This window comes from Mustela nivalis, assembly GCF_964662115.1.
Source record: "Mustela nivalis genome assembly, chromosome: 9".
Classification (NCBI taxonomy): domain Eukaryota; kingdom Metazoa; phylum Chordata; class Mammalia; order Carnivora; family Mustelidae; genus Mustela; species Mustela nivalis.
Genome location: NC_139028.1, coordinates 19,950,365 through 19,956,659, shown reverse-complemented (window position 1 = coordinate 19,956,659; position 6,295 = coordinate 19,950,365). Strand labels below are relative to the sequence as shown.

Genomic DNA, 6,295 nt, shown 5'->3' with positions numbered 1-6,295 from the left:
TCTGTCATTTTCTCAGTGGAATGATTCAGATATATTCTCTAGCCTCTTACAGCCTCTGCTTCCTTGAAACCCCTGCATCCTGTGTGTTTCTCCCCGCTGGGCTGCAGAAAGGGTCCAGAATATGCAGTATGGGAGGAGCTCGGCAAGCTGCAGAATGTAAAGGTCCGAGGGTTCTGTGGATGCTCCTCCTGTCTCCCACCTTTGGGCGCGGACACGGCAGGGAGTATGTTCCCCCGGAAGCCTGACATACCAGCCACGCCGGCTGGTGTGGATCTTGGCTGTAGGGACTGTCACACAGCCATGGAGTGGGAGCTCCTGGGAGCAGAAGGGACCCAGCTTCCCTGAGGTCCAGAACCGCGTCTGGAGCTCACCAGCGCTGAGGTCTTGGCAACCCCTTTTTCCTTTCGAGACTCTCGGTTTCTTAACCTGCAAAATGGGCGCTGGAGGTCGGAGCGAAGAGAATTGTACCAAATCATGAGTGTTCGAAGTGTATTCCTCGGGACACCGGGGAAAACATTTCAGGAAAGAAGAGAGTTCCTGGAAAAGATTTCAAGAAGAAGTTTGAGGGATGTTGCGTAATGTAGAAAGATAATCAGAGTGCGGATGAGCATACATAGCTCTCTGAAAAGGCCCGTGGCAGGGACAACTCGTGTTTGTTCAACCTGGTTTGGCCCAAGGGTTGCAGGGCCCCTATTACCGTCCTATAGATGTGGACGTACTCAAGAATATGCCTTGGGCAGCCTCTGACAGAGCTCTTGGGCTTCTCCCTGTCACTTATTTTGTGCCTCCGGGATAATCACATGGTAATTCCACCCAGACGGAGGGTGGGGTGGGGGTGGCGCTTCCCAGCCTCACAGCGACAATCAGCCAGTGGTCAGCATTGTGCCGTTTTGGAAAGTCCTACTGAGGCTGCCTGCCACCTCTTTCCCGTGATGCTTTCTCTGGTTAGGTGGCATGTGGCTAGCTATCCCCGAGCTCGCTCGAGGGAGAGGTGGGTAGCAGGGGAGCCAGCAGGCAGGGAGCCCCAGCTAGGCAGCGGGGAGTGCACTGCAGGTGTGGGCTTGTCGCACACATTGCAAACCGCCCCCCCCCCCCCAGAGGCAGGACGTGAGCGGAGTCTCAGGAACCGGCAGCAGGTGTGACAGATCCCACCTGTGGAATCGCAGTAAAGAAAGTCAAACCGTGCAACGTTACTCAGCATTTTCGCAAAAAAGTGCATCGGGTTCTTGAACTGTGCCAGGCCTCACGTGGAAAGCTGGACACACAGAGATAACCCCGGCCCAATCTATGACCTTGAGATGCTCTTGGAGTTGGGGAGGGAAAGGAAAATAGACAGCATATAAACAGCTACCAGTGCCTGCTCTCAGGCACCGGTGGGCAGCGTCGCCTGGGAAGTTGGTTAAAAATTCAGACGCCTTGCTTCTGATATCGAGGGTCAGAATCTGTGGGATAGGGGCTGGGCACCTGCATATTCTGGTATGGGATTAGATTGGGGAATTCGGCATCCCTTGAGTACAATCAGTGGGGAAAACAGGTGCTCTGGGTGACCCTGGACAAGGCCCTCCGTCTCTCCCCAGCTCTACGGAGGCGTGATTGACAGTGTTGTGAAGATATTGAAAGTGTGCACCGGGATGCTTCACTACACGTACACACTGTGACAAGACCCTCCCCCCATCCATCACTTTTAGTCTTTGTCTCTTCTTTTTCTTGTGGCGGGAGCAGATAAGTTCTGCTCTCCGCATATTTCCATCACACAACACCGTGTTATCACCACATACTACACAAGATCCTTGCACGTTGTTTGTCCCGGCCTTTAGGAGCCAGCGAAGGCAGTAAGGCATGTTTGTCTTAGAGCTGCATGTTGGCATCCTCTGACCAACCTTCCCCTCTTTTCCCTACCCTCCAGCCTCTGGCAGCCGCTTTTCTGTGCTCTGTTTCGAGGAGTTTGGCTTTTGCCTTAGGTTGCACGTGTAAGGGATGCCAGGTGGTGTTTTCCTCTGCCTCACCTCGCGTAGCTTCTTTATTGAACACACTCCTGTGTGTGGGGGGGCAGTGACATCAGAACGCCACATGGCGAGCACCTGGCGGAGTCTGGCGTGCCGCAGGAGCTCAGGGGTCATGGCCATTCTTGGTTATGTCTATGGAAGTGGACTAGAAACCTGAAGGCTGGAAAAGTCGGAGGGTAGGGAGGAACCTGCTGGGCTCTGGGTGTTTCCGCCGGACAGGCAGCACCATGCCTTGGTGCAAAGATACCATTTAACCACAGAGGTGGACATGGTGCCAGAAACTCCAGTGCTTTTTTCGAGGGAGTATTCGGGGGACTTGTGAGGTTCTGCAGAGGCTCTTGGCTCTATCCAGCCAAAATCCAGATACCCCGTTACAGCAGCTCCTTTGGTCGGATTCACGTATTTCCTACCAAAGCGTTCACTTTCTCACAGCGCTTGTTAATTTCCTGTGGGCATGCCTTACTGCCTTCGCTGGCTCCTAAAGGCCGGGAACTGGACAGTTGACACCATTTCTTCCCCAACCTAGCACTGTGCAAACAATAAGTACTCGATACAAACCTGTGGCTAATTGATAATTGATCTGTTGCAGCAGGGAGGGCGGATACCAGCTGTGGCTGTTTTGTCCTCAATTTGGGTTCATTTCCACCTTTAAAGAGCTTGTGCATTATTATATTATCATATTATGCAAACCAAATATCCTAAAAAGACAGATAGTTAACAAACAGACTAGTAGATTAGGGATTGCCTATGGGATTCATCCTAATCAACCAGCCTACTTATCTGCCTGTGATCAGGGCCCCGAGTCTTTATCATTCAGCCGAGTGAAGCAACATACCAGGTTCCCAGAGGACTAGAATGGGATTTCAATTACATATCCATTTTTTTATCACTTCGCTGAAATAACACGGGCTCCCTGGCTCTAAATTGCTAAAACCCAGTTTAAGTTAAGGAGACAAATAGGCACTAATTACAGAGCAGTGCGGAGTCCAAAGCTTCAAGGCCCTTGGCCAAGAAATGCCTTCCATCACATCACCCCCTCCAACGTGAAACGGGAAGAAATTGAAGTTTCCTCTCCTGCTACTTTACTCTCAGGAACCCCTCCCCTGAGGAGTTGCAGAGTATGGGAGCAGGGGTGGGGGGTGGGGGGACAGTTACAAAAGTCCCATCCGGGGAGAGAAGTTTGGATGCTCCTCTTTTGGCCGTGGCCAGCTATTAACTTGAAGACCATGGCATCTGTTTCTTTTGCCTAAGAATCCTTGCTATGGTCTACATTCTTTTTTTTTTTTTTTTAAGATTTTATTTAATTTTTTTTTGCCAGAGATCACAAGTAGGCAGAGAAGCAGGCAGAGAGAGAGGAGGAAGCAGGCTCCCCGCTGAGCGGAGAGCCAGACACTGCGATGCTGGGGGGCTCAGTCCCAGGACCTGAGCCGAAGGCAGAGGCTTAACCCGCTGAGCCACCCAGGGCCCCCTGTGGTCTACATTCTCAGGCACATAGAAGTCTCCTCTAAATCCTAATCAGAACTGCAGCTTCCCAGTGGAAAGAGTAGTAACACACAGGCACCAGGTGACCCAGTGGGTGCTAGCTCCATAGCCAACTGCTTGAGGGACCTTGCACAAGTGACTTCACTTGGCTGCTTTTGCTTTCTCTTCTATACAGTCATATCCACTGGTAAATATTTAACCAGCTCTCTAGGGAGGAAAAGCCCTTCTTTGTAGCTTTTACCAGTTTCCGTGGTGTAAATACTCCTACCACAGCTGATTTCAAGCTGTCAAGCGGATGTCACTGAATGTAGAACCAAGAAGAGGCGCCCACCGTTGGCTCTCGTGAGCCGGCAGGAGACCGTTTCAGCATGAGACGGTTTCAGTGTACCACTGGCTGAGATCTCGCCCATCACCAAATGAGATGATAATGGGATGGTCGTACAGAGCACACGCCCTCTCTCTGCCTGTCTAGGTGCATCCACATCCCTAGTTCTGAAGGCTAACCTGATGGCAGGCAAGAAGGAAAACATCTAGCTTCTGCCTATCTCAGAGGTGGGATAAGAATAAAGAAAACCACGTTTTCAATGTGAGATTGAAAATAAAATACGGAATTTTGTTCATTCTTTACATCAGTATTTAATGACTCTGTGATAACATTTATTAACAAAATGTTAACAACCGTCTTCAAACATTCATTGAATGGAAAACAGTCTTCTCTGCTTTTGTGCCTTTGTGAAGGGGAAGGTGGACAATTTATTCCCTGTCAGGAGGGTTTGACAAGAAATAGATCAACAAGGTGCCTTCTCCCCGTCTGTCATGTCCAAGTCCACATGCTCAACAAATGCCCAGCAGCTGTGTATTGATGACACCGCCTGGCCATGAGGACTTTCCTCTCTTACAATTGGCAGAGATCTGATAATCAGGTACGGAGTACTGACTGGACCCTTCAAGGTTCCCCACCGGGCCTCCTGTTGCCCGCGCTGCCATTCATTTGCCCGCATCAAATACCTCTTCCTGTGGCTTCTCGGCAGACCCCATGTGGCCTCTTCCTTTGACCCACCATAGCACCCTAGCAATAAAAATCTCTCTCATGACACAGGTCTTACCCTACCTGGACTACAGTCATGGATGTGTTTGGCCTATTCCCCAACCAGACTGTGAGCATCTTGAAAGAAGAGATTAGGTATTATTAATCATTTTTTTATTTCCTGCAGTATGCTTAATAAGTGCTTTTTGAATTTTAATTGAATTTGTATGACTAGGCACTGATGTACTTCCTTAATCCAAAGAGTTCTTTAAAAAATGAGCTCAGAAGTTACATCCTATTGAAGAATGTCTAGAATAACATTAACAAGAACCATTGGCATAGGAGACAACCAAATTCCGGGTAAGCTTTGTGGGACGCTGAAAGGCACACACCCTCACCCACTCTTACACGCACACAGTAATTTGCCTGACGTTTCAACTTCCACTTCTTTAAATAAAATATCTATTTATACCACATTTATTAATTATATAATTGAAATTACTTGGACAAGAACATTTTCAATTAAAAAAAAAAATCTAAGAACATGAAACATTGTTAGGTGCCACACACACAAGACATTGATATGGTAGAATGGAGTCCCTGTTCTCAGTTTGGTGGGGAGGACAGGTCCATATAGTTGAAATATAAGTGAGTGGTCTGGGGTTGGTTACAGAAGGTTTGACCTGAGCCTTGAAAGATGAAGTAGAATTTGAGTAAGAAGTTGGAAACAAAAGAGTAGGAGGAGAACTAGAGGAAGAAAAATAAAGAGTGGGGGGAAAGGTAATTTTGCAAGACTTGAGGGGAAGATGTAAAATAGGGTGGAGAAGGGCGTGATGGGGAGGAATCTTGACTGGCCTGTGTGAGGTTTTCCTGTGGGGGATAAATTATAGGTTTATCTGAGAACCGAAAGATGTAGGACCGTCGGTCTCTTTGAGTTTAGCTTTTATCTAAGAAGCCCTGAGAAGTCACCAAATCTTTTGTGCAGGGAAGTAGCCTGATGACAGAGCCTGGAGGGTATGAACCGGAGAGGATAGACCGCTGGAGTCGGAGCTTCCACTGGGACTGGCCAGGAGAACCACATGGCAGCCGTGAGGATGGACCTTACGGGACAGGAGTCAAGGCCCCAAGGAGGAAGCATGACTTGGGGACTGGTCAAACTGCTTAACAGTGAGTCACAGATCAAAGTAAAAGGTGATGAGTGGGTAGCTCTTGAAAGAATACAGATTATGGGAATGAGATCTGAGCATAGACGTCATTGAGAAACCCAAGAAGACCCATGGAGCTGGCTTCTCTGGCTGTCTCTCTTTCCCTCTTTCTGGATCCTAGGACCAATTCTTCCTCTTCCTACACAGCTTCTCTACATCCTTCTCTCTACCCACTGGCTTTCTTATTCCTCAATAACTTCAGCTTTCCTGAGTCAGCCATGACCTCCAGCCCTCCCACTGCTAAGTGACCCAGAGGCTCACTGTCTGCCTCTTCACACTTCTGAGAGGAAGCTCCTGACTGACCCAGCATTCCTTGACTGTTACGTTACAAGGTCGTGGCTTGCCCGCCAACCTATGGCTGGGCTGATCTTAGCTCAGATGCCCAATCCCTGCCCAATCAGCTGTGGACTGGCAGTGAGGGAGGATGGGCTGGGGCCAGAATCTGGGTCACATGATAAAAACCAGAGCCCAGGCGCTGCAGGCAGGGCCTTAGAATAAGCAACGGGAGAGTTGAGGGGGGAAGGTATGATGATTATTATTTATTTACATATTTTTTGGCTTTAGAGGACAAGGAT

General features: G+C 49.0%; 1 long non-coding RNA gene across 1 annotated transcript; it reads left to right on the top strand.

Moving 5' to 3' along the window:
- Positions 1-4,244: 4,244 nt before the first annotated feature.
- Positions 4,245-5,674, top strand: LOC309840845. The gene is made up of 3 exons (XR_014298822.1): positions 4,245-4,411; positions 4,588-4,671; positions 5,501-5,674. It is a non-coding gene; the product is annotated as an uncharacterized lncRNA (long non-coding RNA).
- The last annotated feature ends 621 nt before the right edge of the window (positions 5,675-6,295 follow it).